Source organism: Macaca fascicularis, chromosome 20, assembly GCF_037993035.2.
Source record: "Macaca fascicularis isolate 582-1 chromosome 20, T2T-MFA8v1.1".
Lineage (NCBI taxonomy): Eukaryota > Metazoa > Chordata > Mammalia > Primates > Cercopithecidae > Macaca > Macaca fascicularis.
This window is the reverse complement of record NC_088394.1, coordinates 9,441,355-9,469,253: the sequence shown is the minus strand read 5'-3', so window position 1 is coordinate 9,469,253 and position 27,899 is coordinate 9,441,355. Positions and strand designations below refer to the sequence as shown.

The 27,899-nt window shown below is 47.9% G+C and overlaps 1 protein-coding gene across 3 annotated transcripts in view; it reads right to left on the bottom strand.

Moving 5' to 3' along the window:
* The window catches only part of ABAT (4-aminobutyrate aminotransferase), a 106,385-nt gene extending 85,803 nt beyond the window's left edge, over positions 1 to 20,582 (bottom strand). For all 3 annotated transcript variants that reach the window (XM_065537177.1, XM_045381765.2, XM_005591210.4), the window contains exon 1: positions 20,492 to 20,582. The gene's annotated coding sequence lies outside the window, so the exon portion shown is untranslated. The remainder of the gene's footprint in view (positions 1 to 20,491) is intronic.
* Between the last annotated feature and the right edge of the window lie 7,317 nt (positions 20,583 to 27,899).

Genomic DNA, 27,899 nt, shown 5'->3' with positions numbered 1-27,899 from the left:
AATGAGCTTCCCCCAGGCCCGAAACGGCTGTCTCATTCTTCAGCCCAAATACCACCTGCTCAGAACAGCCTTCCTTGACCCAAACTTAAAGTAGCCCCACTGCTTTCAGATCAACACATTTTATTTTTGTCACCCTTATCTGTCTCTTTCTCATTTGTTCATGATTCATCGGTCTCTCTGCCAGCCCGCAAGCTCCTCGTCTCTTGTTTTCCTTGATTTCACAGTCAATGCGCAATGTAAGTTACATGTTGAGTGTTGGTAATTCCCTGGGACACGGACGCCTCTGGGGATGGGAGCAGCAGGCCAGTTTTCCAGGAGGAAAAATTGAAATCAACGAATGATGGCTCAACCTGAGAAACTTCCTCCACAGGGGAAGTGGACACCCTGGGGTCAGCTTGAAGAGGCCTGTCTAAGACCAGGCTTGTCCGATCTGCCCCCAGAGCACCTGGCTGCTGGGAACACTTCCTATTCACTCCTGTGATGGTCCCATGGGTCCATCAGCATCTATAGGCCAGAAGAAGGGCTGGCCAGAGCTCAGGGACCACAGTCAAGTTGTCGATACCAAACTTCTCTCTTTATTTGTTTATTTTTTTGAGACAGTCTCGCTATGTCACCCAGGCTGGAGTACAGTGGCATGATCTCGGCTCACAGCAACCTCTGCCTCCTGAGTAGCTGGGATTACAGGCGTGCACCACACACGGCTAATTTTTGTATTTTTAGTACAGACGGGGTTTCCCCATGTTGGCCATGCTGGTCTTGAACTCCTGACCTTAAGTGATCTGTCCGCCTCAGCCTCCCAAAGTGTTGGGATTAGAGGAGTGAGCCACCACGCCCGGCCTGATCCCAAACTTTTTGAGAGCTCCCGAGCAGAGGGCAGCCTTCTTCCCCAAGGTCCCCCTGCACGGTCACCCTGGCCCTTCTTTAATCCTGCTGGGTTCCCAGTGCTGTGCTGAGTCCTGGACAGAATGGAATGCAACCATAGGAACCTTGGATTACAGAGGCAATGAGGCCCAGGTGTTAGGGTCATGGGCTGTGCACTCAGACCTGGGTTTGAGTCCCAGCTCTGTCCTGTACTATGGTTGCAATCTTCAATAAGTTACAAAATGGAAGGCGGATTTTGGCTCAATAACTAGGACAGCTCCTTGCCTTGGAGTGGGATCCACTCTGGAGGCTGGACGCCTTCTTGTCTAAGATGCAGGAGACAGGCTTTAAGCATCTGGCAAAGGGACTTGGTTTGGACCCGATCTGCTCAGAGATCCCTCATGGTCCCAGGTTCTAAGGTTCTGTGCATTGTTTAATTGTCCACTCCCTCGGGTCAACTGCTGAACCCCAAGAACTGGCATTGAGCTGGTGTACTGGAGTCAAACCACTCGTTCAGTTACCACTGAAAACTGCTCTGTATCTCTACTGACTTCGAGTGCTACGCATTTTGAGACTTAACATCACTCCAATGCAAGGAAAATTTCTTTCCACTTAGCAGATGAGAACACGGAGGCAAAGAAAGCCAAAAGGCCCTTTGGTGGATCAGGTTTTATCTATACTCACGCCATGCTAACTGATTTCCAGACATCACTGATGCTCTTAAACATCTTGTGATGCAGTGGAGTAGTGCCAGTTTGCAGACTGAGAAGCTGAGGCTGAGATAAGGTTCAGCAAAACTCATTCTATTCTTGCCACAAGTAAGTGGCAGTTGGGATTTGAACCAGGTCTGTCTGTCTGCCTCGTTTTTCTGCAGAATCATGAATGCAGTGCTTAGGGATGATTCTGCAGAGGTGGAGAAACACAATCTTTACAATCATTTGGCTCCTGCGGAAAATTAAAACTACAGCAAGGCGCTGGCCTCTTATCTCAACCAGTATGAACCATCTGCTACTCATACCAGTCTTTTAACAGAAATCTCCGAAGAGTTCGCCTCTCTCTCCCACAATGCCAACTCCAGTGGGGAGATGTCTTGTAGACTCAGCACTTTATTCCCAAATTGTGTAGTTTTCACATGCTGCTCTTACTTCCAAAGGACGTCCCCAAGCAAAGCTGGGGTTCTCCAGACTCGAGACCCAGAACAAAGAACTGAGCTCATGGGGACGCAGTCACTGGTCAGATAAGGACGAACACCCTTGTCCCCAGTTACTAATGGGTCATCACCTCTCAGGCTTGCTGGCCCAGTGGCTCCAGCTGAATGCTGCCAGCTGGGCCTGACAATCAAGTGAAACGTCGGGAATGGGGAGGAAGTTGGGGAAGGCAGAGTGTAGGCGGGAGCACAGAGCTCTCTGTATGTCCCAAACGGAACTCAGGTGTTAGGATGTGGCGGCCTGCCTTCCTTCTCCTGTGCTTCCTTCTCCACCAGGATGCAGCCCAGGACAGACGCCTAAAGTTACTCCAGGGATGTCTCAGCCTTGGGAATGCACCCATCACGACCAACTCCACATTCCACTGGAACTTGAGCCCTTTTTCAGAAAAGCGGCAATGGCAACTGCGAACCTCAAATTAAAATCTTTCTAAGCCGGCCCCAGGCGCGGTGGCTCATGCCTATAATCCCGGCACTTTGGGAGGTTGAGGTGGGAGGATGGCTTAAGCCCAGGAGTTCCAGACCAGCTTGGGCAATATAGTGAGACCCCATCGCTACAAAAAATAAAAAAGGTAGCCAGGCATGGTGGCAGGTGCCTGTGGTCCCAGCTGCTCAGGAGGATTGCTTAAGCCTAGGAGCTCAAGGCCATTGTGAGCTGTTGATTGCACCACTGCACTCCAGTCTGGGTGACAGAGCAGGATCAGGACTTCGAGACCCGCCTGGCTAACATGGTGAAACCCCATCTTTATTAAGAATACAAAAATTAGTCAAATGTGGTGGTGCACGCCTGTAATTCTAGCTACTCTGGAGGCTGAGGCAGGAGAATCGCCTGAACCCAGGAGGCAGAGATTGCAGTGAGCCGAGATTGCGCCACTGCCCTCCAGCCTAGGCGACAGAGCGAGAGATTGTCTTGGAAAAAAAAAATTCCCTGGGGAGCACAGTTGCAGCAGTTGAGAACCCTGCTCTCCAGGAAATGTGGCAGGTTATCTGCTCCAAGGCGATGTATTAACCACAGGCAGGTGCAAGCCTTCAGGTGAAGGGGTTCAAATCCCAACTCCCTCATTTGGTTTCTGAGGACCTGGTGCAAGCTATGTAATAGCCCCTCGTCTGTAAAATGGGTTTGAAATCACATCAAAGGGTTATTGTGGGGTTTCCAGAGAGGGTACTCATAGTACACAGTATATTACCAAGCACTAAGTAGATACTCAATAAACAGAGGAGGTGTGGCTGTAGCAGCAAGCTGTGTGCCAATATGGGCAAGTGTGGTTTGACAAAGGGAGTGCTTACCTGAAATCTGTATTCTATTTTTCAGGGTTTGTTTTTTTTTTCCCCAACACACTGCCAATACTTATTCTAAAACTACATTATTTCCCCCAGGCTCTAAAACCTTCCTGAAGCAGCGTTACTCCCGGCTTCTTCATTCGTTCCTTTGCCAACAAATTCCCACCTTGAAAACCCATAAAGAACACAGTGGCCACCTACATTCATGAAAACAACATCAATCCTGTCTGCTATGTTTGGCTCTCCTGTCCTGGAACAAGGGGCAGACCCATTTAATGAGATTCTGAGTGCTCGTGTATATTCAACTCCCTCCCCACAATTCTATAGAAATCCAGCAGATGTTTACCTTGATGAAAACCTTCTTAATTACTCCACTTGGTGCAGAAAGAACCAAAACCCCATGTTGGCTGCCAAATTTAAAAGGCACTGCCAAGAATGAGATGAGGGTCTTAGGTCTGGATAAGTCATCGGATCGGCTCGAGGCACAGATTGGAAACATCTCAGAATCCTGTCCTACTCCCCAGAAATGTTGTCATTCTGTAGGTAAAATCCCTGATGAGTATGACTCACTCTATATTTTGAAAAGGAAAGAAGTACCACAAAAAATGTAGGAAATTATAGAGTTGGAGAATTTTATATTTGTCCTTTGGAAGCTGTGTGGTCTTAGGCAAGTGACTGAAGCTCTCTAAGCTTCTGTGTTCTTATCCACAGAGTGAGAATCATGCCTCCACGGGTGAGGGGTAGAGATGATGGTGAATGAGGAGAAACGGTTCAAGTTTACGACACTGTGGTCCACCTTAAGGGACACTCCGGCAGGCAAGACCCTCACCAGGCTGGGGAGAAAAGAGTTCTAGACCTGAGAGGGTGCCAGGCAGATGCTGCTGCTGGCAGAACTCGGGCTGACTGCACAGTAAAACTGATGCTTCCACTGCTAGCAAAAATGAAATATTCAGGAACTGGGGGATGAAGCTAAATAAAACTGATGCGTCACTCCAGGGGTTGCCATACACATTCTTCTCCTGCCAAGTAGCAACCCTAGTTGTGCTGAAAAGGCTCTTGGAACTACCCTAAATCTGGAATATTCAAGGTGACTTTTGTTATTGTTCTTAGGATAGTTGTTCTAGGTATAAAAACCAGCCCTTGAATGTAATTTAAAGGCCTTGAGGCTGGTCCCTATCACTGTTCTAATTTCTGTGCACACCACCTTCCTGACTCTGGGTTTTACCACGAGGATCTAGTGTTTGTCCCGGGAAGGCTTCTACTCAGTCTTTGCAGATGCTGTTCCCACCACCCAAGATGCTTTTCCCTTGCTTCTGATTCCTTCATTTCTACTCACACTTTTGATATCAGTTCATGACTTACTTTCTCAGACAAGACTTCCCTGAACCTCCCCTACCGATCAAATCTTTCTCTTGGCACCGAATCCTACATGGCTCCCCTTTGTGGCCCCATCACATTCACATGTTACCTCTATTTGTGTAATTATTTGGTTCATGTCTCGTCACTTACAAGACCATAAACTTCAAGGTAGGAGCTATGTATATGATTAAACTTGAATTCCCATCATGATACCATCTGGTACTGTGTTGGAAGCCCAGTACATTTTTGTCGAATTGTTAGTAAGTCTTGATTGGTGCAGTCTCTTTAGAGGGCAATGAGAAATTGCCTATCGTATTCTAAGGCTACAGCAGTCAAGAGGTGGTATGGGGGCAAAGATTAAACACACTGATTAACAGAACTGAACAGAGAATAGAAACACATACATGCATATATGGACACTTGATTTTTGACAATGGAGGCAGTGATACTGGGCCAAATGAACTACCTATATGTGAAAAAATTAATCATGATTCTACCTAATACAATATATAAAAATCAACCCCAGGTGGATGCTAGAGATAAATATGAAAGGCAAGACATGAAAGCTTCCAGAAGATAATAGAAGAAACAATACAACTGACCTTGGACTTTTTTCTTTTTTTTTTTTTGAGACGGAGTCTCACTCTGTCACTCAGGTTGGAGTGCAGTGGTGCAATCTCCGCTTACTGCAACCTCTGCCTCTCGGGTTCAAGTGATTCTCCTCCTTCAGCCTCCCAAGTAGCTGGGACTACAGGTGCCTGCCACACCTGGGTAATTTTTTTTGTATTTTTAGTAGAGATGAAGTTTCACTATGTTGGCCAGGTTGGTTTCGGACTCCTGACCTCGTGATCCACCTGCCTTGGCCTCCCAAAGTGCTGGGATTACAGGCGTGAGCCACCACATCCAGCCGGACTTCTTAAATAGGATACAAAAAGCATTAACCATAAAAGACCAGGTTGGTGGCTCATGTCTGTAATCCTAGCACTTCAGGAGGCTGAGGCAGGAGGATTGCTTGAGGCCAAGACTTTGAGACCAGCCTGGGCAACATAGTAAGACCCTGGCCTTGGTGACTATTTGCCTCTCATGAGGCAAAGGGGTCCACAGGATGGGGATGAGGGAGAAAATTTTATTTTTTTCTGTAGATTGAGTTGCACTGTTTGAATGTTTTATCACGTGCCATGATTGCCTATTCAAAAAACAAAGTCTATATAGACTTGAGGAATAAAGGCACAGGAAGGGAAGCAGGCAGGATTCTAAGTCCCTGGCTCTTGGAGGTCCTCCAATAATCCCATGTTTGAAGACTTAGGTTTTGGAGCCAGGTAGATCCTAGTTCAAGTCCTCTTTCAAGTTCTTGCTACCTCTGTGACCTTGGTGAAGAAGCTTAAAGGAAGAGGACCTTTCCCACCTTATTGAGAGGTTAAAAATGAGATAGTCCAAGTAGTACTCAGTGTCTTGTAGGTAGGAAGCATTTAACTTGGGGCCGGGTGCGGTGGCTCATGCCTCTTATCCCAGCACTTTGGGAGCCCAAGGTGGGAGGATTGCTTGAGGCCAGGAGTTTGAGTCCAACCTTGGCAACATTGCAAGACCTCACCTCTATAAAAAAATAAAAAATAAGTAAAATAGCGGGGTGGGGAATGTGCCTATAGTTCCAGCTACTGAGAAGGCTGAGGCAGGAGGATCCCTTAAGCCCAGAGGTCGAGGCTGCAGTAAGCCACAATGGTGCCAGTGCACTCCAGCTTGGGCAACAGAGTGAGACGCCTGTCTCCTAAAAAAAAAAAGAAAAGAAAAAAAAGCATTCAAATCTTATCATCCGGTTTTCCAATTTAACAACCATTCATATAATGTTTCAAAAGGTAGTTTTGTTGTTGCCATTTTACAGATGAGGAAACTGAGGTCTGGACAGAAGTCACTGGCTCCCGGGCACTCAGGGAGCCAGCAGCACAGCTGCTTTCCAGATGCAGGACTTTTCCCTGATTTCACAGGTCTAAGACACAGGCCTCACCCCAAGCCTCACCGCAGGCCTTTCAGGAGATGCACCGTGTGGGACCTGACGGATGACCCGCAAATGATCCGAGTTGTTGGCAGGTGGCTGCTGCTGGAAGGAGTGCTCAGTCCAAAGAAACTGCAAGCTGCTAAGCTTCTTTTTTTGTTTTGTTTTTGTTTTTTGAAACAGAGTCTAGCTCTGTCACCAGGCTGGAGTGTAGTGGCATGATCTCAGCTCACTGCAACCTCCAACTCCCTGGTTCAAGCTATTCTCCTGCCTCAGCCTCCCCAGTAGCTGGGACTACAGGCACGTGCCACAACACCCAGCTATTTTTTTTTTTTTTTTGTATTTTTAGTAGAGATGGGGTTTCACTATGTTAACCAGGATGGTCTCGATCTCCTGACCTCATGATCCACCCGCCTCGGCCTCCGAAAGTGCTGGGATTACAGACCAAAGCTCAGCTTCTGAAGAACCCGGAAGAACGGGACTGAAGACTAGCACCTGCTCCGTGGGAGGGCAGGTGACCAAGTGCTCTCAACAAACACTTTGCATCCAGATGTGCATCCCCACCTCAGAGTCACTGTTTCCCACTCTTTCCCCAGTGCACCCACCATCTCTTCCTTCTCAAGGGAAAAAAACAGATTAGACCCAACCTGGCTCACCCGTGATCTGGGAGTGGTTCAGCAAGCTTCAGCATGCCTTCACCTCCACCCATCCAAGGCCACTCTGCACTTCCAAAGCCCCTGAGTACAAACAAGGTTGGTCTTGCACTCCATACCCTGTCTCTGGGGGCTAAGGAAAGCACTTTCAGACTTTCTCCATATACCACCAGTTCATATTGAGCATTTATGACTTTTCAAGCCTTTCTCATCTGCAGTGGTAGTTGGTCTTCCCAAACTCTGCTGTGATCATTAGGTGAAAAGACATTATTGTACCCATTGATGGATGAGTAAACTGAGGCCAGAGAGAGCAGTGGGCATATGCAGAAGTGTCCCTGTGGGTCAGTCCTAGACACCAGGGCTCCACAGTCTTCAAGCCTCAGTTTCTCACTAGAAATGCTGCTTTTAGTAGGAGACCCTGGGCGAGTCAGTCATCCTTTTTGAGCTTCCATTTCCTGTCTCTGAAATCTGATCAGCCTTTCCTCATAGGGCTGTTGTGAGCAACAAGGTGAGCAAGTACACACAAACACAGCCAATGTGAGTGGCCACTACTCATGGCTCATTGTCATTATCACGGGTAAAGCTGGAGCCAAAACTCTGTCCAGGGTCCTCTGCATGTTTTCTCCCGTTCACCCTGCCAGTCTGCCTCTGAATCCCTCCTGGAACCTGTCCGTCGATCAGAATGTCCACACTCTTCTGTGTGTGGCTCTTCTTTGAGCCCTGCTTCCAGCCCCTTGCAGGACTGGACACTTGGGGCTGGGGCAGGACGCCAGGCATGCAAATCTGCATGCAGGCATTCATTCGCACAAATGCTCCTTGGTGTGTGCATTTCCAGACTGTCCCCAGACCTGCGCTCAGCCTGCGAAGCCAGCAGAGTGCTATTTACAGCTCTGGGCAGAGAGAGGAGGCAGGCTTTGTTCCCATGCACAAAACAGCCCTGTCCTGCTTGGGTGGTGCCTTGCTCTTTTGGCTGGTGTTCAGCCAGCCTTGCCCTGAAGGAGCTTCCAGGTTCTAAAACGTTTTGCAGGAAGGCCAGTAATCTGCCCCTGGGATTGGCTGTTTCCCTAATGAAACCTGAGCTCAAAGGCTAGTGGGAGAAGGTGTCTGTCTACTCTCCATTCAGCTTCCAGGATGATCTTTCTCAAGTGCTAATAAAATCACATCACTGCCTTGCTTAACTCTCTTCCATGGTTCCCTATGAGTCTCTGAGTCAAGTCCAAATTCATGACCATGGGTCACCTGGCGGGACATGATCTACTCTTCCTACAGCCTTCACTTGCCACTCCTCATCCACTCATGCCTCTCCCTCATTTGAACACTGTTTTGTTGTTGTTGTTGTTTGTTTGCTTTTTTTGTTGTTGTTTTGAAACACAGTTTTGCTCTGTTGCTCAGGCTGGAGTGCAGTGGTGCAATCTTGGCTCACTGCAATCTCCGCCTCCTGGGTTCAAGCGATTCTCTTGTCTCAGCCTCCCAAGTAGCTGGGACTACAGGCGCACACTGCCAGGTCCGGCTAATTTTTTTTGTACTTTTAGTAGAGACAGGATTTCACTGTGTTGCCCAGGCTGGTCACGAACTCCTGGCTCAGGCAATCCACCTGCCTCAGTCTCCCAAAGGGCTGGACTACAGGCGTGAGCCACTGCACGCGGCCGAACATTGGTTTTATAGAAAAAAGAGTTATGCGCTACCTGCTTACAACACAAATTTTTGGATTATCTGATTCTAGCCTTGTTCATTATTATTATTATTATTTATTATTATTATTATTTTGAGACAGGGTCTCCATTGCCCAAGCTGGAGTGCAGGGTCGCAATCTTGGCTCACTGCAAACTACACCTCCTAGGCTCAAGCAATTCTTGTGCCTCAGCCTCCCGAGTAGTTGGGACTATAGGCACGCTTGACTAATTTTTTGTATTTTTGGTAGAGACAGGGTTTTACCATGTTGCCTAAGGTGGTCTTGAACTCCTGAGCTGAAACAATCTGTCCACCTCGGCCTCCCAAAGTGCTAGGATTGCAGGCATGAGCTGACGTGCCTGGCCTTGTTCATTATTTTCAAACTATTTCGTTGACTCCTTTGTAAGTTGTAGAAAACTGGTAGACAAGCAAATTCTGCCTTGTCCAACCATGTTTGCCTCTGTTTGGAATCTATTTAGACGTCATTTTACTCTTTACATATTTGTACTTTATTTGGCTGCTCCTTTGAACTGGTTCTAATGTCTGCCTGGTTCCCTCACCGAATGAGCCTAATAAAATCGTTGAGTGTTTGTTTTTATATCTGTATGAGATTCATGATTTTACCCCTGACTTTTTTTTTTTTTTTTTTTTTGAGACAGGATCTGGCTCTGCTGCCCAGGCTGGAATGCAGTGGCATGATTATGGCTCAATGCAGCCTCGGCCTCCTTGACTCAAGTGACCCTCCTGCCTCAGCCTCCTGAGTAGCTGGGACTACAGGTGCACGTTACCACACCTGGCTAATTTTTAAAAGTTTTTGTAGAGAAGGGGTCTTGAGGGGTCTTGCTGTGTTGCCCAGGCTGGTCTCAAACTCCCGGGCTCAAGTAATCCTCCTGCCTCAGCTTCCTGAGTAGCTGGGACTACAAGCATGCATCACCATGCCCAGCTAATTTTAGTATTTTTTGTAGAGGCAGGGTTTGGCCATGTTGGCCGGGCTGGTCTTGAACTCCTGAGTTCAGGTGATCCACCTGCCTCAGCCTCCCAAAGCACTGGGATTGCAGGTGTGAGTAGCTGGGACCACAAGCATGCATTACCACGCCTAGCTAATTTTAGTATTTTTTGTAGAGGCGGGGTTTGGCCATGTTGGCCAGGCTGGTCTTGAACTCCTGAGTTCAAGTGATCCGCCTGCCTCAGCCTCCCAAAGCACTGGGATTGTAGGTGTGAGCCACCATGCCCGGCCTATTCTTTTTTTCCCTGCGATTTTCTTGGAACGGCTTCCTATGAACTCTCTGGGCCTGTTCATGATGCTCTCCCTGCCCAGAGTCTCTTTTTCTTCTTCTCTGCCTTTTCCTCCTGAAATTTCTTCCTCAGACCCCAGGAACGGGGAGTGGTAACCTCTTTCTGCTTCGAGCTTGAACCTGTATTCACTCCCACACACCTTTGGCACTCTCCTCACTGTGCGTTCCTTGTTTTGGGGCCTGTTTCCGCATGGCTAGTCTAGAAGAGACGCTGGTGTGGTAGCTGAGTCTTTGTCTGTCCCTCCGTCTCTCTCTGTCTCTCTCACGCACACAGACACATAGACACACACACATACCCCTACTACTGTACTGCACATGGAAATCATACAATAAATGAACACACTCATTGACAAATGAATGAATGCCAGATGGCTACATCTCTCCACTCCAGATAAGCCACCAAAAGGGAGGCCTGGCTTTCCTTGTTCAATACTACAGATACCACACAACCATGCCTGGAGTCTAGTAAGTACCCAATAAACACTGGTTGAATGAACCAAAAAATACAACTTAAGTTCTTGTTCTTGCATCACTTTTAAGTCATCTCTCCTTTCTCCACTTTCAGAGGACAGACCTAAGTAGCTTCAGAATGCTCCCCCTCCACCCCATATTTTCATTATCATTGCAGCATTTCAGTTCTTTTTTTCTCTCTCTCTCTTTCTTTAGAAACAGGGTTAGTTATAATATGTTGGGGCTGGAGTGTGCAGTAGCTATTTACAGGCATAATTCCACTACCGATCAGTACAGGCGTTTTCACCCGCTCTGTTTCTGACCTGGGCTGGTTCACCCCTTCTTGGGCAACCTGGTGGTCCTCCACTCCCAGGAGGTCACCATATTGATGCCAAACTAGTGCAGACCCCTGATTAGCATAGTACACTACGGCCCAGAACTCCTGGGCTCAAGCAATCCTCCTGCCTCAGCCTCCCGAGTAGCTGGGACTACAGGCATGTGCCACCCTGCTCAGTGGATACATTTCAATGCTCTTGATCCCATTCCCTTTAAGGAGTGGAGGGTGATCTCCACTCTGCTTCATGGCCATCGTGTGACCTTGGGCAAGGCACTGCTCCTCTGGGCTTCCGTTTTCCCACAGATAAAGCCAGGCCAGTGTAGACATTTCAACAGATAACATAAGGCAAAGATACAAACGGCCAATAATGCCTGAAAGATGCTTCAGCTCAGGCACCACTTACATCGTAACAGATGCTGTCAATGTAACTTATCAGCAAAGTTATCCCTAGCTTAGCTCTGAGTGTGGGGGTTACAGATCTGTCTAAAATAGCTTCTCAAACTTAAAACTGCACACAAACCACCCCAGGGGATATTGTTAAAATGCAGATTCACATTCTGTAGTTTTGGGTGGGGCCCAAGATTCTGCATTTCTAGCTAGCTCCTAAATGATGCAATGCTGCTGGCTGCCGGACCACGCTTTTAGTAGTAAGGTACTAGAACACGGTGGTTCCCACCTTTGAAGGGATTCTCAGTGCAGCCCAGGGACAGAGTGCTGGCAAGTTGCCGATGTCCAAGGTAATAGATGTTAGCACCTAAATGGGAGATGCTGGCAGTGAAGGTTACGGGACCTCTGAGAATGGACAAGGTTGGCAGGGGTCGGGGGCTGGTCCAGGATTCCTAGAGAACATGGAAATAGAGTTGGGAGCATTCTTCCCGCCAGTGATTCTACTAAATCATAATTCTGGTGGGCAGGGGCATCAATCTGTGTTTTAACAAGCTCTTGAGGGGATTCTGATGCTGCCGTTTGAGAAATACTGTGCTAGACAGAGATAAAGGGGTAGGCTACTCTGGTTGAAGAAAAGCATTCTGTTTTCCCACGGTAGAGTTTGTAAATTGGGTTCATTTATTCATCCATTCATTCACACATGCATCCATCAATCTAGCCAACCAACAAAGGGGTTGTGTCTGTCCATCCAGGCATCCATCCACACCCCCAGCCATCCAACATCCAACACATACATGCTGAATGCCTCGTGTGTGTGTGTGTGTGTGTGTGTGTGTGTGTGTGTCTGTGTGTGTCTGTGTGTATCCTGTTAGGCACAAGCAATCTGATTGAAATTGTAGATATACACGCCTGTCTTAGCCTCTAACCAGTGATTCTCAACCAGGGGCAATCTGGTTCCCCAGGGGACACTTCACAATGCCTGGAGACATTTCCAGCTGTCACAACATGGAGGAAAGTATGTTGCCAGCATCTCGTGGGTGGAGGCCAAGAATGCTGCTAAACATCCGGCACAGGACGGCCTTGCTTCCACGTCAGTAGTATAGAGGTGGACCAGGAGCAGTGGCTCACGCCTGTAATCCCAGCACTTCGGAAGGCTGTGGTGGGCGGATCACCCGAGGTCACAAGTTCAAGACCAGCCTGGCCAACATGGTGAAACCCCATCTCTATTAAAAATACAAAATTTAGCCAGGCGTGGTAGCGGGCGCCTGTAATCCTAGCTACTCGGGAGGCTGAGGCAGGAGAATCGCTTGAACCTGGGAGACAGAGGTTGCAGTGAGCTGAGATTGTGCCACTGCACTCCAGCCTGGGCAACAGAGCGAGACTCCATCTCAAAAAAAAAAAAAAAAAAAAAAAAGAGAGAGAGAGAGAGATACCAGTCATTGGATTAGGGGCCACTCTAATGCAGGAAGACCTCATTTTAACCTAATTAATTATTTCTGCAAAGGCTCTATTTCCAAACTAGGTCCTATTTATAGGTCCGGGTAAACATGATCATACTACTGCACTCCAGCCTGGGCAACAGAACAAGACTCCCTCTCAAAAAAAAAAAAAAAAATGTGTTGAGGCTGAGAAACTCTGCAGTAGACTGTGAGTTCCTGATGGGCAGGAACTGGTGGTATTCCCAGGATCACAAGACAGTGTGTGACCTACAGGAGCTGAGCAACTATTTAAGTGGATGAAGAAATAGTGACACAAACAAACATTCATTTATATAAAGAACTCTGGGCCAGGCGAGGCGGTTCACACTTGTAATCCCAGCACTTTGGGAGGCTGAGATGGGAGAATCGCTTGATCCTAGGAGTTCAAAACCAGCCTGGGCTACATAGGGAGACTCCATCTCAACAAAAAAATGCTTTTTAAAAAATTAGCCAGGTGTGGTGGCACCCGTTGTTCCAGATGCTTGGAAGACTGAGGCAGAAGGATCGTTTGAACTTGGGAAGTCAAGGCTGCAGTAAGCTATGATCATGCCACTGCACTCCAGCTTGGGTGACAGGGTGAGACTCTGTCTCAAAAAAAAAAAAAAAAGAAAGTAAGCAAAAGAAAAAGAAAAAAGAACTCTTACAGCTCAAGAACAAAAAGACAACTGAATTCAAAAATGGGCAAAGAACTTGAGTAGACATTTCCCCAAAGATAACATAAAAATAACCAGCAAACACACAAGATGCTCAATGCCATCAGTCATTGGGGAAATGCAAAACAAAACCACAATGTGGTACTGCTTCACACTCGCCACAATGACCCCAATAATAATAATCAAAAAGTGGAGGTCAGGCCGGGCGCGGTGGCTCAAGCCTGTAATCCCAGCACTTTGGGAGGCCGAGACGGGTGGATCACGAGGTCAGGAGATCGAGACCATCCTGGCTAACACGGTGAAACCCCGTCTCTACTAAAAAAAAATACAAAAACTAGCCGGGCGAGGTGGCGGGCACCTGTAGTCCCAGCTACTCGGGAGGCTGAGGCAGGAGCATGGCGTAAACCCGGGAGGCGGAGCTTGCAGTGAGCTGAGATCCGGCCACTATGCTCCAGCCTGGGCGACAGAGCGAGACTCCGTCTCAAAAAAAAAAAAAAAAAAAAAAAGTGGAGGTCGGGCGCAGTGGCTCATGCCTGTCATCCCAGCACTTTGGGAAGCCGAGGCGGGCGGATCACTTGAGGTCAGTAGTTCAAGACCAGCCTGGCCAACAAGCTGAAACCCCGTCTCTACTAAAAATACAAAAACAGTAGCCAGGCGTGGTGGTGGCCCATGCGTGTAATCCCAGTTACTTGGGAGGCTGAGTCAGAATTGCCTGAACCCAGGAGGTGGAGGTTGCAGTGAACCGAGATCACACCACTACACTCCAGCCTGGGTGACAGAGCAAGACTCCCCTGGGCCCCCCAAAAGTAAATAAAAATAAAATGGTGAAAATGGTCAATTTCATGTTATGTGTATTTTACCCCAATTTAAAAAATACATTTCTGCATTCAATCAATGCTCCTTGAGTATCTACTGTGTGTATAGGGAAGTGTGCTATGCATTTGAGACACAAGAATAAATGTGATGGATGTGATGGATGTGATGGATGTGATGGCTGCTTCCAGGCAGTTACAGATTGGGAGGAAATCCAGCAAACAGTGATGGACCCAAGAAATCTAGGGTGTGATGGACCCAGGAAGTCTAGGATGTAGATGACAGGAGTTGGGAGGAGGAGAAATGGTTTTCCCTGGCTGGAGGTGGGGGGAGGGTCGGGGGAGTCTACCTATAAAAGCAATGTGAGATAGCTTTTGAAGGAGGAGGAAAACTTGCCCTTGGAGAGTTAATCTTATTATTGAAGGGATGTGTAATTAGAGGTCACATGATGGCATCCCATCCCTGCAACGGGTAAGACAGTTTAATGTGTGGAGTGTCTAGAGAAAGCAAGGATGGTTAGACCCCAGGAAGGAGGAGCTAGAACACAGACCCCCTCAGAGAGCTCCCTCAGGCTTTCTGTGAAAAGCTCCTGCAGCGCAGTGGTCATGGTGGATCTGAGGGCAGAGTGAAGAAGTGAGGACAACTGATTTAGCCTGCTAAGCATTCTTGGGGCCTCAGGAGCCCCCACTGTCCTTTCTGAGGCTTTTGTCTTCTGCCTCCTGGCAAGGACCAGGCAAGCAGACAAAAAGGTGCGAGAGGCCGGGCGCGGTGGCTCAAGCCTGTAATCCCAGCACTCTGGGAGGCTGAGACGGGCAGATCATGAGGTCAGGAGATCAAGACCATCCTGGCTAACACGGTGAAACCCCGTCTCTACTAAAAAAATACAAAAAACTAGCCAGGCGAGGTGGCGGGCGCCTGTAGTCCCAGCTACTCAGGAGGCTGAGGCAGGAGAATGGCGTGAACCCGGGAGGCGGAGCTTGCAGTGAGCTGAGATCCGGCCACTGCACTCCAACCCGGGCGACAGAGCGAGACTCCGTCTCAAAAAAAACAAAACCAAAACCAAAACCAAAACCAAAACCAAAAAAAAAGGTGCGAGAGACCAGGGCTTGTATTAATTAAGCACCTACTAAGTACCAGGGGTTGGAACACATGGTTTTATGTAATCCTCACAGCAGCCCAATGAGGGAGGTTCTACTATTGCCTCCTCCTTCTACCATTTTTTTTTTTTTGGCTTTCATGTTTTTTCCTTTGTCTTTTAGCTATTTTAAAGATAGAGAAATGAGGCACTGAGAGTTAAAGTGGCTGGCCTGAGGTCATCACGTGGGTGAAAGCTGGATTCAGGTGAGGTCAGTCTGATACCAGGATCCCTCTAGGTGCTCAGAAAAGGAATTCTCCCATGGTAAGGAAGGAGGCCTGGCCTGCTGAGATGAGCCTCAGATTCCTGTCTCTTGGCCCCAAAAACTATTGGCAAACTCAAAGCTAAATTTCACCACTGGCAACTTCTGGTGTGACCAGGTCTCTCAACTTCTGTGGGTTGTGCTCTACTCATTTTAATTTTTATTTTGTGATTAATTATTTAGAGTCTCCCTTTGTTGCCCAGGCTGGAGTGCAGTGGCTCGTTCACAACTCACTGCAGCCTCAAACTCCTGGGCTCAAGTGATTCTCCTGCCTCAGCCTCCCAAAGTGCTGGGATCACAAATGTGAGCCAAGGTGGCCAGCTCACTTTGCTCATTTTTAATGCATGGGAAGCGGGTGGAGATTTATTTTCTTCTTCTTCCCCCATGAATATGTTCTCATACATATATACTATCTAGGTCCCTTTAATTCTCCACTTCCCTAACTATCTATGTTCATGCATATTTACTTTAAAAAAAAATAGGATCATACTGGCTATATTGATTCTGTGACTTTATCTTTTTCATTAAATCATATGCCTCAGGAACCTTTCCAGGTCAGGAATGTGGATCCACCTCATTCTTCTAAAGACTGCTCATTCTCCCACATGAATGCATATGCTGTAACCCATTCCTATACTGGTGCAGTATTCCTATGCAGGCTCTGCCATAGACATTTTTATGTTATGTCAGTGCAAGTGTGAGCATTTCTATGCGAGATTTTTCAAAGTGGGATTGCTGGACCGAAGGGCATGCCATTGAAGTTTCGAAAGACCCTGATAACTAATCTGAACAGGTCCCAGAACTCAGTTGTTTCTCAAACAATTTCTGGCATGGATGTTTCTTTGATCCTTGGTGGAGAAGCGGGTGACGGTCTTAGGCAAGTCTTTTAACCTCTGGGAGGCTTAGTTTGCTTATCTGTAGAGTGAGAAACAGTGTCATAGACACAAGAGTGCTTTGGAGATGATAAGGTCCTATGTAGGCTGGACACTGTGGTTTATTCCTGTAACTCACACCTGTAACCCCAGCGCTTTGGGAAGCCAAGGTGGGAGGATCACTTAAGCCTAGGAGTTCGAGACCACCCGACTCTGTCTCTACTGAAAAGGAAGACAAAAACCAAACAAGAAAATCCTGTGTAAATGTGAGAAATTAAAAACTGTTATTAACATTGGAAGGTTCCGCAGCTAGACACATCTCCTTCTCCTCATTACATGGAAACCAAAACAAGGAGTCTGTGCAAGAAAGAAGCTGTTTTTGGTTTTATTTTGTTTTTTATGTTTTTGGAGACAGGGTCTCACTCTGTCACCCAGGCTGGAGTGCAGTGGTGTGATCACGGCTCACTGCAGCTTCGACCTCCCCGGGCTCACGCAATCCCCCCACCTCAGCCTCCCAGGTTGCTAGGACTACAGGGGCATGTCACCTTGCCCAGCTAATTTTTTTTCCTGTACTTTACAGAGATGGGGTTTTGCCATGTTGCCCACGCTGGTCTCAAACTCCTGGGCTCAAGCCTACCACCCGCCTCAGCTAGGAAGCTGTTTTATATTAAGTATTAACTATGTTTAAGGCCATGTATTAGACCAGCAGTTTTCAATAAGGAAGGAAAAGGATGATTCTGCTCCCCAGGGCACATCTGGCAATGTCTACAGACATTTCTGATGGACGTGACTCATGGGGTGGGGAGTGTCACTGGCATCTAGTGGGTACGGACCAGAGGTGCTGCTGAATATCCTACAATACACAGGGGGGTCCCACAACAAAGAATCCTCCGACCCAAATGTCAACAGTGCCCAAGATGAGAACCTGTCATCTAGACCTGTCTCTTTTCTGATGTCCAACTCCAACAAACCTCATTCAAAGATGAGGAACTGAGGCTCACAGACATGAATGACTTGCCTAAGGTTCCACAGACAGACACTACCAGTGACCAACTCTCTGCTCCATCTGGCTTCAGGGTCTGTGGTCCATTCCATATACTACACTGTCACTCTGGGAAGGCATCGCCTAGTCCCCAGGCGCCTTAGCCCTGGCAGATTATCTACAGCAAGGGTTACAAGTTTTGCCTTCAGGCAAAAGCACCTCCCCACTTCATGATTAGAGATTTTATGACTTTGCACGTGTAATCATTGTTTCTGCTCATTTGCTGTGTGCTAAACATTTTATGAGAATTAACTCATTTTACCCCAAGGATATGTCACAGAGAGGTTAAGATCAGACACCAAGTGGCAGATTTGTGCTCCAGACCCAGATAAAAGGTCTCCAGGGACCAACCTCTCTGCCTCTCTACCGTGGTTCCCCTCATGCTTTGAACTTCGCCTTGGCAAAGTTGGGGTACAACAACCAATCCTTTAGCTGGGAACTGGGTGGCGGCAGAAACAGAGAGAGCCCCTACTTCAGACTCTCTCATTTGTAGGGACCCAGTCCCTGCTGCCTAGGGGGACGGTCCTAGAGAATCTGCCAGAATTTCAGCTCTTTTCCCATGCAATGCCCCAGGAGAAAAGACACAGGGCTCTGAATAGAGATGAGACAATGTGCAGGGAACTCAAAGCCAGAGGGCATGGGCAGGGGCTAAGAGGGAGGGGACCTTGGAGGGAAGGGATGTGACATCCTTAGGTCCTGTCCAAAGTTCTTGTAGCAAAGCCAGCTAGGCAACTGAGGTTCCTGCAGTAGCCTCCACTCCAGTATCTGATTCTCATTAGCTGCAACTGATCTTATTAGCTCTCCTGGGTCAATTTGGATTTTGGCAAGCCTAGATTTGGCAATGGCCTCAATACAAAGATCACACGGGGAAGCAGGGATGCACCGACACCCAGGAATGCTTTCCCCGAGGCAACCTGCTGGGGAACAGACGTTGAGTTCCAGCTCTGCCCCTTCCTGGCTTCATGACCTTCGCAGAGCCTTGGCGCTTCCTCTGACAAGTGGGGACTTGGGACCCAGCAGTCCCCAAGTCCCCATTGTAAATGTGAGGACTGGGGCTTGTGTCAGGGATCCTAGCACCCTAAGGGTCCTGGAGGGGTTGGGGCCAGTTGTCACCCACAGGCTGGGTGACCTTGAGCAAGTCTCTTCCCCTTTTGTGCCTTTGTGTGTTTAACTGTCAAAGGAAGGGGCCACGTCTTCAATGTAGAAGCCCTTTTAGGTCTTAGGACTCCAGACTGGACCATTTACCTCTCCCTGGGGCTGATCTCTTTGGGCCTCGAGGAAACACATTTCTCTATGACTCCACACCGCAGCACAGGCTCCAAAGAGCAAGACACGACTCACTGCCTCCCTCTCTTCTACCCCCCAACCTGACCCACCAGAGAAGAGCTCTTCCCACCCCCTCCCCACCCCCAGGTCACCAACATCCTGTCCCTTAGTCTAGCTTCATCAAAGCAGCAAAGCCAACACTGTCTCCTCCCCATTGGATGGGCCCAGTAGCACCCATCTCTCTTGGCTGAATGCCCAGGGAATTCCACCAGGCAATGCCCACAGGAGCTTGAGGGGGTGCACAGGAGTTTCGGGGGAAAATGGGGGTCCTCTTGGAAGAGGGCCAGTAGTCCTCTCAGACTGTAAGAGAGGATGCACTGAACACAGCCCTTTGTGTGTGTGTTGGGGTGGGGGGCGGGGGAGAGGTGTCGGGTGGTCTCTGCTGGTCCTACTGCCTCAGAGGCCATCTCTGCTGTCAGAGTTTGAAGACTCCTGGAAGGGCCTCTAGGCCCCGGATCCCAGTTTCAAGAGCTCCAGTCTTACTAAATCTCACTGAATCCCCCCCTGGTCTTACCTTGGCCAGGGTGGGTGAGGAAAGGTGAGAGGATGTGAAATAGGTGGGGCAGCCAGGTGTGGGAGTGGAGCTGGGGTGAGGTAGAGAAGGATGGGATTGGGAGTAGTGGGAAGATGGCGCAGGGCGTTACTAGGTTGGGGTTTGTGTGAAAGGGCTTGGGAGGAGTGGAGGGAGGTGGATGACTTGGAGGGGTGGCCAGACCTTTGCCCTGCTCCTGAGTATGAAGATCCCTCATTTTACATCTTTACTGGGGAGGACAGGGGAAATCTCCAAAAGCCTTTAATGTGGTGGTATCAGAGGCCACCCTGCCTCTCTGACGGGTAGGGAGGGGTCTCCGGCAGGGCTAAGGGTGAATCATCTATCTCTCCAGAGCTCAGTATCTGGGGTGGGAGGGTGACTTGCAGGTCTCTGCTCCGGGATTTCCTTGTCTTATGATGGGGGGAGAGCTTCCATTTTTCATGCAGGGGGAGGTCACTGTCATTTATGAGCTGAGAAGACTCCCATTATTCCGAAAGAGAGGGGAGAAGCAAGACACCCAAACTTAGTTTTTTAAGGATGGGGAAGGGGAAGGGGCATCAGTCTCCCAAGAGGTGAGGGGGCTTTAGAGACCTGGGGACCACTTTTAGGGGCCACATTCTATTTCAAGGGGTAAGAGGGAGAGGACTTCTGTCTAGAGCTGGAGCCAGGAGGAAGGGCCCATTTCTGAAGGAGAAAGGAAGGTATTTTGCTCTCTGGGTGGTAGGAGTTCCTGTCTTTTTGGGGGAGGGGCCTCGCGCCTTGGGAAGATGCGGGCTCCGTTTCTTAGGAGAAGATGCCCAGGTTTTGCTCCCTGGGGGCAGGGCAGAAGGACCTCCTCTCGGCTCTCCTCGGAAGGGCCCGTCCCAAGCCACCCGGCGCCTCGCGCTCACCTCCAGGCCCCGGCTCCGTTCCGCGGGATCCGAACCGCCGGGTTCCGACTTGCGGGATGCGCGCCCCGAGTTCCGGCCGCGCTGTGTGTCTGCTCGGCTTCCCCCAGCGACTCGCTGGACTCCCTGGCTCCGCCGAGCGTCCTGGCCAATCAGCGCCGCCAGCCCCGGCCCTCGCTCTCGCCGCAGCCAATGGTTGCGCCCGCCACGGGCCACCGCCCCCGGGAGGGAGGGGCAGGCGGGGCGGGGGCAGAGTCCAGCCTCCGGGGGCGGGGGAGACGAGGGCTGGGGCGGGACCGACCCGGGGGCTGGGAAGAGGGACCGCGAGGGCTGGGAGGAAGTGCTGGAGCTGGGGAGGAGACGGCTGAGTATCCCCGTCAAGTTGTGGGGACACTGGACCCTCTGGGGGGCAACTCCATAGGTTGATTTGACCTGGATCTTAATGGGCCTTTTACACCCTCAGGGCTGCAGGCTAGTGTAGCTCCACCTCCACTCGCGTCTCGGATCCGGTCTCTGGAGCTCTAGAGTCAGAATCAGAAGGGTTCCCTTTGCGGAGGAGGGAAGGAGCATCCCGCCCTCCCCACCTCAACCCCCATCTCGGCCCTCAGGGCCCTGCCAGCCCTTCTTGCTCCCAGCGACTTTCCTCCGCCGGGCCCCAGCACTCCGGAAGACAAACAAGGCACTGGGAGTCAGAGGGGGTTCCTTCTGCATGACCTGGAGCCGGTCACTGCGCCTCCTGATTCTCAATTTCCTGAAATTGGGACAACAGAGATTGTACCTCCTTCGTGGGTATAAACGAGACCCTAGATGTGATGAAGGTCCCTTTCTACCATTGTATAAAATGCTGTGTGGAAGCTAGGTAATACTCAGCTGTGACGGACAGATAGCCCCCACAGCTTTCTAGAGGTATTTGGAAAGAGGATGCAATCTTTCAGTGACAAAATCAGAGACACAAAGAACTGCTCATCAAGACCACAGGCGATGACCAAGTGCTCATAATGAATGAATGGATGGATGGAGATTACAGACCTTAAAAGGCAGAGAAAGAGTTCAGCTTGGTTCTCTCCACTCAGCCTGATCACTGATCACTTGGTATCCAAGATGTTACAAAAAAAAAAAAAAAAAAAAGGAAAAAATAAGTAAAAAAGGAAAAGAGAAAAATAAATTTCAATTTTTTAAAAAAGCAATGACTAGTCAACCGAATAACTGTATTTTAACTGTATCCATTTATTTATTTTTTTAGAGACGGAGTCTTGCTCTGTCACCCGGGCTGGAGTGCAGTGGCGCGATCTCAGCTCGCTGCAACCTCCGCCTCCCAGGTTCAAGTGATTCTCCTGCCTAAGCCTCCTGAATAGTTGGGATTACAAGCGTGCGCCACTACACCTGGCTAATTGTTTAATTTTTTAATTTTTAGTAGAGACAGGGTTTTGTCATGTTGGCCAGGCTGGTCTCAAACTCCTGGCCTCCAGTGATCTGCCTGCCTCGGCCTCCCGAAGTGCTGGGATTACAGGCTAATCCTTTAATTTTTTAATTTTTAGTAGAGACAGGGTTTTGTCATGTTGGCCAGGCTGGTCTCAAACTTCTGGCCTCCAGTAATCTGCCTGCGTCGGCCTCCCAAAGTGCCGGGATTACAGGTGTGAACCACCACACCCAGCCTGTATCTGATTTTAATTTAGGGTGTAATAGTAACAGGAAGCTAGTGGCTATCATATTAAAAGCACTGATATAGCCAGCTAGTAATGCTGAGTGAAAAACTACATGTTCAGTAGGAGAAATGGTTGTTTTTGTGTATTGAAATTATGGATTATTCTAATATTACTTTATTTGCATGTCCATGTCAGTAATTTTTTTATCCCCTTTGGTTTATTTTTAATAGAGGATAAACTCTACAATGTCACTAATTTCTAATTATTCTATAATGAATATATATTACTCTGGTAATAAGAAGAAAATATTTAAAATGAAAAACAGAAAGGAATATTCTAAACCAAAGGGCCTGGAGCCAGTACTCTGGGAGGATGAGGCAGGCGGATCACTTGAGGCCAGGAGTTCGAGACCAGTCTGGCCAACATGGTGAAACCCCATTTCTATTTATAAATATATATTTTTTAAGAGTCTAAGCCAAAGGTTGACAAACTATAGCCCATAGACCAAATGTAGTTCATCATCTGTTTTCCTGTGACCATGAGCTAAGAATTGGTTTTACATATTAGATGGTTAAAAAAAATTCAAAAGAATAATAATGTTATGTGACACATAGAAACTATATAAAATTCAAATTTTACTGTGCATAAATAAAATTTTATGGGAACACAGCCAGGCCCATTTATTTATTCATTGTCTGTGAGCTACAACAGCAGAGCTGAGTAGTTGTGACAGAGACTGTGTGGCCTGAAAAGCCAACAATATTTACCTTCTGGCCCTTTGCAGAAAAATCTGCCATGTCCTAGTCTAAGGCAATCAAGGGAAATAAGAGGTGTGTGCAGCCATCTTCATTCATCTGTTCATTCATTCATTCAACTAGGTATTGAGCACCCATTTGTAGGTCAGGCCCTGGGAAAGAACATTTCTAGGGGATGAAAGGAGCTGCTTTGTCTCTACTTAAGGACCGGGGAGAGAAGGCTATTTAGAGCCAGGTGCTTCGCAAGCTGATTCTCAAATAGCTTCATTGTGATACTTGTGAAGAAAACTGTCAGCGTGTGGAAAAAGCCCTTTCCACATTGGCTTCCCTTGCATTTTCTGCCGTTCTGCAGTTTTCCTATGGAGCTGCTTGGGGTTGCAGGTGTCTGCTGGGAAATGCAGAATGTTTCCCAGAGTTTGGCTGAGGTCTGGGATGAAGACTCACCCATGCTCTGTGCCTATCAATAAGCTCCTTCCAGAAGAGCAGCTCTAGCTGGGAGGGCCCCCACTGCACTCTGGAGAGGAGAAATGAAAACGAAGGCAATGGTAAATGAGGCTCCAAGGGTACCAGTGGCCTGCACAGGAAACTCTTAGAGATCAGCAGCCCATTGTACAGAAGAGGAGACTGAGGCCCAGAGAGGAGGAAGAACTTGTCCAGAGCCAGATTAAAGCACATATTTTATTGGCTAGGCCTGTGATTTCCACATCCCTGGTCACAAAATAATAAAGAGATATCATCTATCCAAAACTATAAAGGGCATTTTGATGTGGTGGAAAGGGGATCAACTTGGGAGTCAGACCTAATATTGAATTCTAGTTCCAACTCCCAATGGCTATGTTACTCTGGACATGTCATTTACTTCCTCTCAGTCTCTATGCTCTTATCTGTAAATTGAATAAAGTATCTACGACATTTTCACATGTAAAAGAATGAAGATAGACCCTTACCTCACACCACATAAAAAACTAAACAATGGATCAAAGATCGAAATAAATATAAGACCTAACACTATAAAATTCTTAGAAGAAAATATGGGAGGGGGGAGAGATGCAATGGCTCACACCTGTATTCCTAGCACTTTGGGAGGCCAAGGCTGCCAGATCACTTGAGCCCAGGAATTTGAGATCAGTCTGGGAAACCTGGGAAAACCCCACTGTTACAAAAAATACAAAAATTAACCAGCTGTGGTGGTGTGTGACTGTGGTCTCAGTTACTTAAGAGGCAGAGGTGGGAGGATTGCCTGAGCCTGGGAGGCAGAGGTTGCAGTGAGCCAAGATTGTGCCATTGCACTCCATCTAGCCTGGGTGACAGAGCAAGACCCCATCTTAAAAACAACAGCAACAAAAAAGCATTGTGATTATACTTAATGCCATTGAATTTTACACTCTAAAATGGTAAAAAACCGGCTAATTTTGTGCAATGTGTATTTTACCATAATAAGGAAAAAAGTATGTACCATAGTAGGTCATTGGGTGGGGTAAGTAAGGGAAGTTTGCTCCTGGTCCCTGGTGGGCAGTGTCCACTGGCGCTGTACGTAGCTGTACTGGTTTTACCAGACTATCTGCTTGATTGTGAGAGGTGGGCCAGAGCTCATTCATTCATTTAGTAATTTTTCCATCAATTTGTTCAGTCATCAAATACACACTTAGCACCTACTGTGTGCCAGGTGCTAAACTGTTCTAGGCATTGGGGATTGTGGTCCTGCCCCCACGGAGCTTCCATTCTGCAGCTGGGAGACAGTGTATAAGAAGGTGAATGTGTAACTAAGAAAGCTCTTTTCTTTTTTCTTTTCTTTTCTCCTTCCTTCCTTCCTTCCTTCCTTCCTTCCTTCCTTCCTTCCTTCCTTCCTTCCTTCTTTCCTTCCTTCCTTTCTTTTCTTTCTTCCTTTCTTTCTCTCTCTCTTTCTCTTTTTCTCTCTCTTTCATTCTTTCTTTTTTTTCTTTCTTTTTGAGACAGAGTCTTGCTCTGTCACCCAGGCTGGAGTGCAGTGGCACTATCTCGGCTCACTGCAACCTCTGCCTCCCCAGTTCAAGCGATTCTTGTGCCTCAGCCTCCTGAGAAGGTGGGATTACAGACGTGTGCTACCATGCCCAGCTAGTTTTTGTATTTTAAGTACAAATGGGGTTTTGCCATGTTGGCTAGGCTGGTCTCGAACTCCTGGTCTCAAGTGATCTTCCCACCTTGGCCTCCCAAAGTGCTGGCATGAGCCACTGTGCCCAGCCTAGGAAGCTAATTTCTGGTAACAAGTGCTCTAAGGAAATGCAAAATAAGGTGATGTTCCCGGGATCAGGGTGGGTACACCAGCCATGAAGCTCAGGGAGTTGTCCGCAAGGCTGTGACATTTAATCTGAGGCCTGAATGCTAAGAGGAAGGCTTCTATGGGATTATCTTGTGCTCGTTCTCATGCATTTTGACCCTTGTGCTAGGCTCCTAGAAGACCCAAGGGCTGCCTCCAGCTTTCCTCCTCTGAACACCTCAGGTAATATGAGGAAAGCATGAGAAAGTGAACCAGGCCCAACAGGCAGCTGCTGCATCTGACATGTAACACACATGTCAGGGCTTTGTTCTACTGTCATTGTGATGACTGGGACCATCAGCACTGCCAGCCGAAAGGATGCGTGGCAGTGCAGTCCCCCTTCTGGCTCAAGACACAGTGAAATGACAGAGGAGCTGGGACATACTGCCACCCCCATGCTCTGCAGGACTTCCTAAAGGCAGAAAGTGAACAGACAATTCTCATGCTCAAGATGTCAGTGGTGCCAAGCTTGAGAAACCCTGCCTGAGTTAATGTGTATATAGTTCCAAGAATACAGAAGGAGCTTAGTACATCCTGGGTCCCTTCCTCCTGTGGCTAGAGATGCCCTGCCTATTCACCCCAATTCTTCTTGACAATACATGGCTGTGGCATCTCCAAGGGTCAGTTGGAGTGTAGCTCCCTCATCGAGACTGATGGAGAAAATAGCTAAACATGTACGTCTTTTCTGAGATCTTTGATGACCTGACTTCTGACAGTGCTTGGCATGCAGTAGGTGTTCTGGCAATACGTATCAATTTCACTGCATGAAAAGAACAGCAGGATGCTGAGGGAGGACATCTCAGCGCTCTCTTGGGGAGCTCTTGGCCCTGAGGCGCTGTCCAGGAACTCTCTGCTGAAACTTCACAGAGGAGGAGAAAACTCAAAAAATGTGGCACATATACACGACGGAATACTATGCAGCCATAAAAAAGAATGAGACCATGTCCTTTTCAGGGACGTGGATGAAACTGGAAGCCATCATTCTCAGCAAACTAACACAGGAAGAGAAAGCCAAACACCATGTGTTCTTACTCGTAAGTGGGAGTTGAACAGTGAGAATACATGGACACAGGGAGGGAAACATCACACACCAGGGCCTGTCGGGGGTGGGGGGCAAGGGGAGGGAGAGCATTAGGACAAATATCTAATGCATGTGGGGCTTAAGACTTAGATGACGGGTTGATAGGTGCAGCAAACCACTATGGCACGTGTGTACCTAAGTAACAAGCCTGCACGTTCTGCATATGTATCCCAGAACTTAAAATAAAATAATAAAATAATAAAGAAAATAAAAATTTAAAATAAATAAAACAACTTTATTAATTTTATTAAGATGAAAACAAACAAAAAAGAAAACCCGAACTAAGATTGAACTCCTCCCCACTGAGAAAGCAAGCCCAGGCATCCTTTCTCCCTCTCATCCTCATCTTTCCTCCCTACAGACAATGGAAGATGAAAATCAGGAGACAGACTTGGGCGCAGTGGCTCACACCTGTAATCCCAGCACTTTGGGAGGCTGAGGTGGGTGGATCAGCTGAGGTCAGGAGTTTGAGACCAGCCTGGCCAACACAGTGAAACCCTGTCTCTACTAAAACTACAAAAAAAAAAAAAAAAAAAAAAAATTAGCTGGGCATGGTAGCAGGTGCCTGTAATCCCAGCTACTAGGGAGGCGGAGGCAGGAGAGTTGCTTGAATCTGGGAGGCAGAGGTTGCAGTGAGCTGAGATTGTGCCATTGTATTACAGCCTAGGCAACAAGAGCAAAACTCCATCTCAAAAAAAAAAAAAAAAAAAAAAAGAAAGAAAGAAAAGAAAATCAGGAGAAAAGCATGGCAGAATGGTTATATCCTCAAACTCTGGAGTTAAAGAGAGTTGGGCTCATATTCTGACTGTGACAATGAAGAATTATGTGACTTTACATAGATGACTTCAGTTCTGAACCTCAGTCCCATCTGTAAAATGGGGATGATGATCACAATGCCTGCGTCTCAGCGATTTCATGAGTGTTAAGTGGGAGAAGTGCCTTAGAGCACGTAGCAGGCAGTGGAGTGGTTGGCATGTAGTAAGCACTCAACAAATATTAGCTATGACCATAAACGTTTTCATAATCATCACTCTTGTAGTTTGGGTTCTCCTAGAAATAGACTCAGAGACAAATATTTGAGTGTTTTATTTGGGAGGTGATCTCAGGATGATTCCAAGAGATATTGGTGGGTCGATAATAAAGGGTGGGTTATCTAGCAAATAATCACTGTGGGTGACTGGAGCTCCATTCCATTTGGGAACACTGGGAGCTGGCACAGAACAGTCACTTTAGGACTATCCCACCATGGAACAAGGGAGCTGGGATATTTATACACCAACTACTCCCTGACATTGGCCAAGAACTGCTTGCTCAGGATGTCAACTCCCCAGCACTTCTGGCCACCTGTCCCTTTCAGGTTGAGCAGACTCAGGTGACCAAGGAACACCCTCAGGGCAAGTCTCAGATGATGACAGAGACAGGTGAACTTGCAAAGAAATAGAAAATGCTGCACAGATATTGGCTTCTCCTCCAGCACCATCACCTGTGGCCACAGCTAATGTTCTAAATGCCTCTGCTGGGCTATCATAGTGAAGGGGTGACCTGCCCCTCCACACTTGTGGACGTTTCTCGTTAGGTGGAACGAGAGACTTGAGAAAAGAAATGAGACACAAAGTATAGAGAAAGAAAAAGT